Below are 12953 nucleotides of genomic sequence, written 5' to 3'. Positions count from 1 at the left end.
TATTAAAAATAACCCAAGGAAGAGAGGTTTTGTTAAAGCTTTCCTCAAAGATGGTAAGTGTCACGCCCCCAAGTCTACGGTTAATTTTTTTCCGTGCCCGGCGGGGTGCGGCACCACCGAACGTTCACTTTTTAACAAGTTCCCGTTTATGGACTACGCCTTAACCAACATAACCAGCTTTAAAACTGATATATAAACAAGCCTTTACTTATAACCATAACCTTTAATCTTCATAAATTCACATATCCATTCATAACATCATTATATGCAATTCAAACCAAAAAGACAATTGCAACAATAATAAAGAACGGGAGGGGCAACTCCCGGTAAGAGTCTACCCGATATAATTTTATAAGAAAACTTGGTTACAACAAGTGTGCCCAGCAATGCTCCGTGGCCAACACTTAGATAATTACAACAGCGGCAAGATTGCCGTTTACAACAGCCCGATACCAAAATACACCCGGTAGGCACGAGCTCGCCCGAACTGTCAAACACCACCGCGTTATTTTCTGCACCCGCTGTTCTACCGTGACCTGTTTCGACCTCCGAACTGATCTCGGCTTGGCTGCGCAATTATTCACCAAATGCGCACGAGTAATGCGCACTTGCCTTCTCTTGTTCCTAGAGCGAACACCAAGAGAGCAAGTGCGTTGTTGATTGATCGATTGCTTGGTTGATGAATGAGCTGCCTTGCGCCATCTTTATATAGCCTTCCAACTCGTCCATTCGAGGGGCGTTAGCTTCTCAAGCCGACCCCAAACATATGCGATGAAGCCCCAAATTTAACTTATGGGCAGGTCGGCCCTTACCCAAAGGCAAGGTCAACCTTTGCTCTTATAAACTCGCATCCCTTCGCATTTAATTTTACATGTGTTTCGTGAGTGCTCCATGAGCTCGTCGCATTAGCTCACAAGACTGTCGCCCAGCTCGCACCTTCGCTGTTCTGTTCGCCCGTCCTGCGCTACATAGCCAGCTCGCTGTTCGCACCCGTTCCACTGTCGTGTCCTGTCCGCCCGCCGTGTGGATGGACGCCCACCCGGGTCGTCCTCCCCTCATTCGCGTCCGCATGCCCAACTGTCCACACCTTCGTTTGAACCGACCTACGGTCACACTTCCACCCACCAGCTCGTGGTCGTGTCCCGGATGTCAGCTCGCCCTTTGGGTGTGGTTCGCCCTTGGGTCGCCCGCCCGTTTGGTGCGGTTCGCCCTCGAGTCAAGTCATCGTGTCAGCTCGCCCGAGCTTCCTGTTGTGACTTTGCTACCGGTTCAGGTCGTTGTGCCCAGCTCACGTTCGCTGCAACTCGCCTGTGCCCGCCTCCGTTTGCCGAACCCGCAGCTCGCCCGAACCTATGATCGTGTCTGCCGCACACGGGTAGCGCGCCCGGGGCACCCGCCCGTCGTGCACGGGTCGCCCGCGGGTCGCCCACCCGGGTCGCCTGCCCATCGTGCACGGGTCGCCCACGAGTTGTCCACCCGGGTCGCCCGTCGGGTGAAGGCGCGCCCCTGCCCAGAATGCCAGGGCGTTACACTCTCCTCCACCTGAAGACGTTGTCGTCCCGACAACATTCCGCCTTAGTGATTTCTCTACCAAGACATCTCCATGAGCTTAACTGCCCATGTATACCAAGTGTCACACATCCAACCATGTACCAACACTTAACTTCACTGTTCCATGCCCAGGTCCATGGAAACCCCATCTTTCTGCAGCATGTTATGTTCACCATACCTTCTCAACCAAGTTGAGGGCTCACTGCCATGAGCAGCTTAACAATGAGCCCCATCTTCTTTGTCATCTAAGAAGATGTGGAGCGAGAAGAGCCTGGAGGCTCTCCCTCACTAATCAGTTTGATCCATCTGTCAGGATCCTCAACCTCCATCCTTTGTAGATATGCTTCCCGATCTTCCTTCCGGATGTTCGGCCTCACATATAGGTCATCATCGTCATCATCGTCCTCCACCAACTCTAGCCTTCTCGATAAGTCTGAGATGCTATCTGAGAGTGTTTGGATGACCACAGATTGTTCTGCAATCTTTGCTTCCATCGTAGACAACCGCTTGTCCACCTTTACCTTGTCCTCCATCTGCATTCCTCCTAACTTACGATCGGGTTTTGTTACACCAATGGTTGGAACACCAATGGGCACATCTTCCCTTCCATCGTAAATGAAGAGCTTCCTCAAATGTGGCACAACCATAGCTTCAAACTGTTTCATAAACTCCATCCCCAATACTGCCTCATAGTCATCAATCCGCACTATGGTGAAATCCACCTTTCCGGTCCATTCACCAAGTGTAGTGTCCACCTTATCGGCCATACCAAGGATTGCCATCGGAGGAGAATTCACCGTCTTCATTTGTGCCTTCACAGGTACAAATTTCAGCCCAAGTCTCCTTGCGGTATCTTCACTCATGAAGTTATGTGAAGCCCCACTATCGACCATAGTGAGTACATCAGCTCCACCGATCTTCATTTGAACATACTCTAACAGATTCCTTTCTGGATCCCTCCTAGAAGGCACTTCCGTAGTAGCAGCTGCACCAAGTATCTGCATCATTCCTACAGAAGCATTGTCATCCTCCTCGGCAGGTTGTGTAACTGCATTCAACTTTGGTTTAGATGGGCAATTCTTCACCGTGTGTGGTCCCTCACATAACCAACACTTTAAAGGCTTCTTCATCTTTGCACCATCATCTGTTTTCGGAGTATCCTCCTTCTTCCTTTCCTTCGGTTTGTCGGGCTTCTTTCTTTCATTGGAAGCCTCATCATAGTGGTCCACCAGCTTGTCAACCGCAGCAAAAGCCTCCTCAAGTGTTCTAATCTTCTGTCTCTTCACCTCGTTGCGGGCCCAAGGTTTCAACCCAATAATAAATTTGAACACTTTGTCTTTTTCTGCCATGTCGGGAAGTTCCAAGGTTGCACTTGAAAACTCTCGCTGATATGCTTGCAAGCTTCCGGTTTGTTTGATGAATTTGATCTTTTTCCTTGCTTCCCATGTTTCATCCTGGGGACTGAAATGGGTTTGCAAAACTTTCTTCATATCATCCCACGAAGTGATGTCATCAGCATTACCATTGATAATCTGATCTACCTTCCTTCGCCACCACATCTTGGCATCATTTGTCAGGAATTGAGCGGCTACCTTGACTTGTGTCTCCCCATCGGGTAGACTTAACCTTTCCAAGTACTGCTCCATGTCCCACAAGAAGTTACCAAGTGTTTTTGCACTCCTTGTACCGTCATAAGATTCCGGCTCTTTGACCTTCACATGAGGTACTCCTCCACCTGAGTTACACCTCACGGCCCTTTTCAATACCACAATCTCATCCTTGGCTTGATCAAGACTCTTATTTACCTTGTCAAGAGTCCCTCTCAAGTTTGTGATTTCTGCAAGGCCTTGATCTCTCGATTCTTCGACCTCTTTGACTCTTCCTTCCAATTGTGTACACAGAAGATCTGTGTATTCAAATTGTGTCTTGAGCTCTTCGTGTTGAGTACGGAGTTCCAGCAGTTCTTCTCTGACCTTCAAGATTGCTTCTCGTTCTTTGGTAAGAGAGTCCACATCTTGATTCCAAGAAGACTCCAAAGCCTCTATCTTTTCAATCACCTTTCCCATGAACTCAAGATGAGGATCCTTCACGGGATCCTTCATTGTATGGCTAGACCCGGCTTGAGAGTTAGCGGCCATCTTCTTTTGCGACCTTGTTTCGACCATTCATCGGCTTCCCCAAGTCACCTGTAATAACCGTGCCAACTGTCAACCTTCAAGTGTGTGAGCAACCCTGCTCACCAGCTCTAAACCAAGCTCCGATACCACCTGTCACGCCCCCAATTCTACAGTTAATTTTTTTCCGTGCCCGGCGGGGTGCGGCACCACCGAACGTTCACTTTTTAACAAGTTCCCGTTTATGGACTACGCCTTAACCAACATAACCAGCTTTAAAACTGATATATAAACAAGCCTTTACTTATAACCATAACCTTTAATCTTCATAAATTCACATATCCATTCATAACATCATTATATGCAATTCAAACCGAAAGACAATTGCAACAATAATTTAGAACGGGAGGGGCAACTCCCGGTAAGAGTCTGCCCGATATACTTTTATATGAAAACTTCTGTTTACAACAAGTGTGCCCGGCAATAATCCGCAGCCAACACTTAGATAATTACAACAGCGGCAAGATTGTCGTTTACAACAGCCTGATACCAAAATACACCCGGTAGGCACGAGCTCGCCCGAACTGTCAAACACCACCGCGTTATTTTCTGCACCCGTTGTTCTACCGTGACCTGTTTCGACCTCCGAACTGATCTCGGCTTGGCTGCGCAATTATTCACCAAATGCGCACGAGTAATGCGCACTTGCCTTCTCTTGTTCCTAGAGCGAACACCAAGAGAGCAAGTGCGATGTTGATTGATCGATTGCTTGGTTGATGAATGAGCTGTCTTGCACCATATTTATATAGCCTTCCAACTCGTCCATTCGAGGGGCGTTAGCTTCTCAAGCCGACCCCAAACATTTGCGATGAAGCCCCAAATTTAACTTATGGGCAGGTCGGCCCTTGCCCAAAGGCAAGGTCGACCTTTGTTCTTATAAACTCGCATCCCTTCGCATTTAATTTTACATGTGTTTCATGAGTGCTCCATGAGCTCGTCGCATTAGCTCACAAGACTGTCGCCCATCTCGCACCTTCGCTGTTCTGTTTGCCCGTCCTGCGCTACATAGCCAGCTCGCTGTTCGCACCCGTTCCGCTGTCGTGTCCTGTCCGCCTGCCATGTGGATGGACGCCCGCCCGGGTCGTCCTCCCCTCATTCGCGTCTGCACGCCCAACTGTCCACACCTTCGTTTGAACCAACCTGCGGTCACACTTCCGCCCACCAGCTCGTGGTCGTGTCCCGGATGTCAGCTCGCCCTTCGGGTGTGGTTCGCCCTTGGGTCGCCCGCCCGTTTGGTGCGGGTCGCCCTCGGGTCGAGTCACCGTGTCAGCTCGCCCGAGCTTCCTGCTGTGACTTTGCTACCGGTTCGGGTCGCTGTGCCCAGCTCACGTTCGCTGCAACTCGCCTGTGCCCGCCTCCGTTTGCCGAACTCGCAGCTCGCCCGAACCTGTGATCGTGTCTGCCGCACACGGGTAGCGCGCCCGGGGCACCCGCCCGTCGTGCACGGGTCGCCCACCCGGGTCGCCTGCCCGTCGTGCATGGGTCGCCCACGAGTTGTCCACCCGGGTCGCCCGTCGGGTGAAGGCGCGCCCCTGCCCAGAATGCCAGGGCGTTACAGTAAGGGTCCTAAGGTTAAGACTGACACATTTGATCAACATTCAGGAGCTCACCTCCGCTTCATCCAAGGGACAACAGAAAATATTGTGAGAATCTTGAGGAAACATAATGTTCGCTCAACCTTTAGACCCCTCAATACCATTAGAGGCTCCCTAAAGTTGGTTAAAGACCAGGTGAACCCTATGGATTTTGAAATGTGTTTATGTCATCCCATGTTCATGTGGGACCTCATACATAGCAGAAATGGGTTGGTCTATTGACCAAAGGATTAAAAAACATGTTGTTGCTATCAAACATGGGAGGACCAAATCTTGCTCTTTAGCAGAACATGTAGTGAAGACCAAACATCACATATGCATTGTGGAGGTTAAGCTATTCGCAAGAATTTCTCATTTTCATCAATGCAAGTTTAGGGAAGCCATTGGAATTGAGCGATCCTCTAATAACGTTAATAGGGATGATGAATTGAAAATTAGTAGCTGTTGGATTTCTGCCCTCTCCTCTCACTCTTTCCCCTCTTTTTCTGAGCTTTTTATCCCTTTTTGTTTTATAGAGGATTCCCCTCTCTTAATATTTATTTTTATTGTTTTTTAGTAATATTATGTATTTGTGATCAATTTCATTTATTACTATTAACATTTATTATTAATATTATTATTATGTTTTCTTTTAACACTGCCTTTTTTATTTTCTATATAATTTTAAATAGTTTTTATTTTATTATTGTTTATTTATCCCCTTTTATTAATTATATATATATATATATATATATATATATATATATATATATATATATATAATTGGTTATATTTTTATTCTTATTTTTATTAACGCACACTCTCACTTTTTATTTTTATATATTTATTTATCCTCTTTATTATTTATTTATTTATATTTTGTTTAGTTTAGTTTAGTTCTTTAGTTATTTATATATTTTTATTTTATTTTATTTTACTCAATTTTTCCTATTTGGATAATCAAATAAATAAATACATTAATAAATAAGGAATGAATAAGCTAATTAATATATTAAATAATTATTTCAATAAATTATATTATTATTTATTAATTATCTAAGCAATTTAATTTAAATAGCATTTTGGTTGGTTTATAATATTATATATATAAATTTCCCTCCCCACTCAAATATAGTCGTTTTCCTCTAACCGTTAGGTTTACCTATCATCTTATTTAAACTTCCTCCGAGATCTGCCTCTTCATCTTGTTAGTAGATGGACCACACTCGGTGGTTCGAAACGCGTTGATCAAATACTCTCTATGTGATTTTTTCCTAAAGTTTTCTTGAATTAACAAATGAATGAATATTATTAATTTATATTAATAAAAATATTATTATTATCATTATTATTTAAAATAATAGTATTATTAATAATATTATTTAAAATAATAATCTAAATATTAAAGTATGGGCCTCATCAACAAGTCGAACCAGGGGGTGGTTTTGCCTTGTGCTAGGAGGAGGAGAGAGGAAAAAAAATCGAGTCAACTAAAGGCTAGTGTAGAAACATCACCCATGGTAGTTGTGTCTATGATAGCCATTTACATGAGGAGGTTTCTTCTTATAAATATTTGGGTATTAACTTTCCTCATCACCTCCACTCAAATTATAGCATCGAGAAAAGAATTATTGGAGGTTTCAAAGCTTATTATGTGCTAGAAAACAATTGTAAGCCAGTTGACCTTTACATTTGGAGTAAAAAAAGTTCCTCTCTGAGACTCTCATCACCTATGTTATCTTATAGATATGTGAATTTTGGGGGTGTAGTATATATAGGGAGTTGCGGAGAAATATTGAGATGATCCAAAAGCAGTTCATAACCTACAACCTCAACATCAAGGGAAATACTCCGTGTCATATCATCTTAGTCGAAGGTGGCATGTCTCCCATTGAAAGTGCGACTATGTTTACATATTTGATGTATAAGAAGAAGCTTCACAATATGGAATCCAAGAGGCCCCCAAAAATTGCTTCTAACTTTAATCAAAACCCACACATGTGCCCCAAGCTTGGGTGGCATTAGGATGCTCAGTATTTTCTAAAACTTTTGGGGGATTAAGGAGGATATCATCATGGGAAGCAAGGACAATATCAAAGATACCATTAACCGCAATTTTAGCGACAAGATGTGGGATGTTAAGAAGATGGAGGATAAAAGGAAGCTAAGGTACTATAAGGAGGTGATCAACCCCACCATTGATAACCATAATTATCTCTCTATGACGACTAGACACTAAGAGTAAAATGAATATCGCTAGGATAAGAACTAAATCTCATGAACTTTAGAGTGACACCAAGTGATCGTCTACTCCCAAGACTCCCTAGGGTGATAGAATTTTCCAGATTTTCAATACTAAGAAGGTGGAAGATGAAAATAACTTCCTTCTAGAATATCATGGCTTCCAGACACAATAATGGGAAAATAATGGGCTTGATGCCGTAGATGCAAAAATCAAGTTCCCTCTAGCTATAGAAGTCAAATAAATTATTAGCTATCCCAAAACATTTAATAACATTTTAACATAAGTGACAAGTAAAGTTCATATGATTTCCAAAATTGTACAATGTTGTTTTTGGTTGGAGTTAGAAATGCATTAATTACTTCTTTTGTATAGGTTTTGGTAGGTTATGTGGTGTTTCAAGTCTAAATAAAGTGATAGTTAGTAAAGCATGTGAGTTAAAGTTGATATAATTATTATTAGCATTTTAAAGATTCTTCTAAGTTGTGGAATTCAACAACATTGTAGTGTGTTATTATAGGATGTTGTTGTGACTTATCTAGTGTTTAATTATTATAGCAACTTATTTTTCTCCTATGTCTCCCATAGTGGTACCAGGCTAAGGAATTTGAAGAATCCTCTACCTAAGAATGAAACATGCTCTTGTAGAGTTGCTACCCCAACCATTGCAGATAATATCCTCTACCAAGAACCATAGTCGCAATACTCGAGCCCCCATCTTAAATTGTAGTCACGAGCCTACAGCCTCGATTGTAAGCCAACTCCCTAAGTGTTTCCATTGTGATCTTGCGTCACAATAGTCACTTTATCATTTACAAGAACTTTTTAGTGACTCAACTTGATATTGATAGGTGTTTGAAAAACAGCTGTTGAATGAACCATTTTCATAAAAACCTCTACCATTTTGAGCAAGGGGCTACCATCATATGTTGGAAGCCAGTAATGCAACAAAGAAAGAAATAGAGAGGTAAACCAAAACAATGGTTTGTAAACCCATTTCCATTAAAAACGCTCTAGTATAGAGGACCATTTTCAAATTCATTTGAGAGATACACCAAATCAAAGACTTTGGAAACCCACATCCATTAAAAACTCCTAGTTACGTTACTTTCATAGTCGCTTTTGTTGAGGGGGTGATGAGATACATTTGGTATTTGAGGAAGCCACCATATTGAAAGGATGAGCATTGTGAGCCCTAGTTGTTTGCTAGAGTGGTATCTACAACTCTCATTTGTTTTGCATATAAATTGTAATTGTTTGAAGGTTTTTTGCAAGCTCAAGACCATGATAAATATTGGAAAATATCATATTCATCAGAGAATGGATATTTTCAGTTGTCCTTATCTTCCACCCCCTCCTATTTTCTTTGGTAGAAATTATGAATTGTGGGAGATTAAGATACTAATAGATTATTTATGGGACATTCTTTTGAATGGGTTTGAAGAACCCTCAAGCCAGGTAGCCTATGAGGCCATGACTAAAGGTTAGAGGGAGAAACTTGAAGAGAACAAGGAGTATGAAACATCATTGTTTCTTATTCAAAAAGGCTTGGATGAGAGGATGCTTCCTAATATTGCTACAAAAACCACATCCAAAGAAGCTTGAAATATTCTACAAAGGAAATAAAGTGAAAATGTCAGCAACACCGATCAATAGAGCATTGCAGTTGTTGACGAAGTGATTATTGTGACAAAAGAACTAGAGGATTTTGATATTGCAATATTAATTTAAGAAGTCATGGAAGGGGCTATCGATGTAGAATAATAAATGTAAGACATGAAAAGTGTAGTTGTCATAAACAATATAAACAAATTTAATAAAGAAATTTTCGAGGAAAAAATGATTTTGTATGAGATGAAGAGAGAAAACATGGTGAAGAAAATGAAGATACACATGTACATGATGAAATTGAAACCACCTTTGTTATAAAAACCCTTTTGTTCCTCCGATGTAGATATCACTATATGAATTTGTTTATCTAAATTTACGTAAAAATTCAAATGATGGTTGGGATGTGCGAGTCGACATGGATTCAGAATTGGAGGAGGAAAGGTTGCTTGTGCGGTGTTTAAGGCAAGTTAAGTGCACCTCATAATTGTACCTTACATATCCCATGACAAATTAAATGACATTAAAAATAGATAGTAAATTTTGGTATGGGCAACCTAAGTGGTGGAAATTATATGAACTTTACATGTCATTTATGTTAAAAGGTTATTAAATGTTTACGGATAATTAATAATGTATTTGGCTTCTATAGCGAGAGGGCAGTTGAAATTCTGCATCTACGACATCGAGCCCATTGTTTTCCCAATATTCTGTCAGGTGTCAATGATTCTGCCATGCATTTGTCTCCTAGGATGAAGTGATAATAACCAAGCAAGCATTCTTAAGAACATAATATCATTTTATGGACTATGAAATTTATGATCATTTTAACGGAAAAAGTAGAAGCATTCAGGTAGCATGGAACTATAATTAAACTGTATGCTACAATCTACTAGGCCTTAGGGGATGATAGGAAATTAAGGAAATGTGAATTTTGATTTTTTTAATGGGATTCAGGATTTGGGATTTAAATGTTGGAGAGTGAACTCTCTTATAGAATGGAGAAATCTTGAACATTTTTTTTTTGCCTCATAATATGTTATGAAATGAAGTTCCAACTAAGGATCTTGCATGTTCGAATTCAATGACATGAATGTATTTTCAACAAATATACGTGCGTTGCCTTCTTATTTTCAAGGTTTCTTTCCAAAGCTGTAAAGTTTTGGAAATTGTTTTTTCATTTATATTTAAAATGACTTTATTGTTAGCTTTAAAAAAATTGGAATTTATTCCTTTTTTTTCCATAAAGAACAGAGATTTCAAGTAATTAAAATCACTATTTGCGAACATTAAATGTTGAAACCACCTCAAAATAACATTCAAAATGATTCTGTTTTTTTTTTTTATATTTTTTCATATTCTCTCTAGAGAAACAGTAGTTGGAATTATGGACATATAGTCTGTATAGAAATAGTATTTTTTTAATCTCAGCTATTGTCCTTGAAGAGAAAAAAATGTAATTGTCTCTAAAGAGACAAAAATGAGAGTCTCTCTACAGACACAAATGAAAGTGTCTCTATAGAGACAAATGAAACTGCCTCTTAAGAGGCACTAATGTCTCTATCTTTATAGAGACAAGAATAATATATGTTCTATATTGTCTTTATAGAGACAAATTTTTAAGACAATAATTTTGAGACACCCGCTTAAACACAATAATTAAGACAATACACAAGTTTCCTTTTTTCTCAAGTTAAGACAATTGACTCGAAAATTGTCTTAAATATTGTCTGAAAACACCCCCCACATGTAGTAGTGTGGGTTTACAAACCCTTGATTTGGTTTATCTCTCTATTGCTCGCTTTGTTCCATTGTTTCCTTCCTACATATGATGGTAGCCCCTTACTCAAACTGGTAGAGTTTTCTCTGCGAATGGCCCATTCAACAATGGTTTTTGAAACACTTCCCAGCATTAAGTTGAGTCACATAAAGATCTTATTGATGATAAAGTGACTACTGTGACTCAAGCTCACCATGACAACACTTTAGGGAAGCAACTTAAGATCCGCATGACTACAACTTAAGATGGAGCTACAGCATAAGATGGGGGCTCCACTATTACAACTATGGTTCTTGGTAGAGGCACTTAACTGCAATGGTTGGGTAACAACTCTACAAGAACATCCATCATTCTTAGATAAAAGATTCTTCAAATTCCGTAGACATAGGAGAAAATTAAATTACTATAGTAATTAAACACTAAATTAGTAACCATAACACCCTATAATAACACACAACAATGTTGTTGAATTCAACAATGTAGAATTTTTTTTTTAAATGCTAATAATATTTATACCAATATTAATTCACATGCTTTACTGACTGTCAATATTTAGACTCTAAACTCCACATAACCTACCAAAACGTATATAAAAAAAATAATTAATACATTTCTAATTCCAAAAAAAACAACATACTGCAGTTGTGAAAATTATATGAACTTTACATGTCACTTCTGTTAAAAAGTTATTTAATGTTTAAGGATAGCTAATAATTTATTTGAGTTCTATAGCCCAGGGCATTTGTCCTCTTGCATCTGTTACATCAAGCCTACATTCAGTTTGGCATATTTCAGTCATGATTTCGTCGCATTTGTAAGCCATTTGTTTGAAATTCGAGTTTGGGCGTGCATCACATTCGAAGCTGAGAGTTGCACTAAAGTTGCTTTCGCTTTACGCATATGGATACCCCAAATGTTTTGTGCTTCCCTGGTTCAAAATTTAATTAAATTCTATGATAATAGATTTAAATTTTACGTTCTTCTATTTAGATATCACAAGATTTACGGACATTGCTGAATGACAGATATGGAAACTGGACTGTTTTAATAAATCATAGAGTCCACAGAATTTTACATGAACTTATCACACTTCGGTATCATTCACTGACTGAAAGCCCGACTCGTAATTCGATATGGCTGCACACTAGCAAGTGTGTAAAATAACGAAAATACGATGCAATTTCTATCGCAGAGGATAAAGAGTTTGGTCGGCTTCGGCCAAGTCATACATTCAACTGCATTTCGATATCTTGGTCATCCAAGGGGCATTTTGGTTTTTCCACGTCGCTCCTCTCTTTCATAAAGTCACGTTGTTTGCCTCCATCCATCTTTTCGTTTTCAACGCGTTGGCTCATTTTGGCTCGATAAACACAGAATAAAATCATCTGAGCCAACCCTAATAGCACACCGACAAAGTTTGGTGGCTGCAAAAACAAAGTATGATTCAGTTGTAGCTTATAACGTCAGTGAGAACAAGAAACACTATACGCCAGAGGAATTCTCTGATATAAAGTAGTAATGTTACCATGATGATGATATCCTTGCTAAGAGCCCCATATACCATCCATAGCACACTTCCAAGGAAAGAAAAGAAGGAGAAATAGAAGCTGGGCATGAATTCCACCCTCTTGGTTTGAATTACCGTTCTCTGCAGTTTAAGAAACTCGGTAAATAATATTAACAATAAATGCCATGTTGTACACATAACAATAACTAAATCTAAACAATGGATGCGCCATTATAAAGAGCTAATGCAGTGTAAAGCTTACAATTACAGATAGTGGAGAAGCATAGAGAATGGCAGTTGCCACTAATCCTGCAGTTCCTACAACAGCCTTCCTTTTGTTGTGATCATGGACAGCCAAAAAGGAAGTTATTGCAATAGTTCCAAACACCATCAACACGCCTATAACCATTCCTACCATTTTCCTCTGCAAGAAATATTCATTGAACATTAACTGATTTTGAACTGGCAAATGATTCCAAGGATCTAAGTCATGTTGATTCACAAAAATAGGCCTTCT

The sequence above is a fragment of the Pinus tabuliformis genome, chromosome 6 (assembly GCF_031772625.1).
Source record: "Pinus tabuliformis cultivar Carrire ecotype Pingquan chromosome 6, CPIR1, whole genome shotgun sequence".
Classification (NCBI taxonomy): domain Eukaryota; kingdom Viridiplantae; phylum Streptophyta; class Pinopsida; order Pinales; family Pinaceae; genus Pinus; species Pinus tabuliformis.
Note: the sequence above shows the minus strand (reverse complement) of the source record.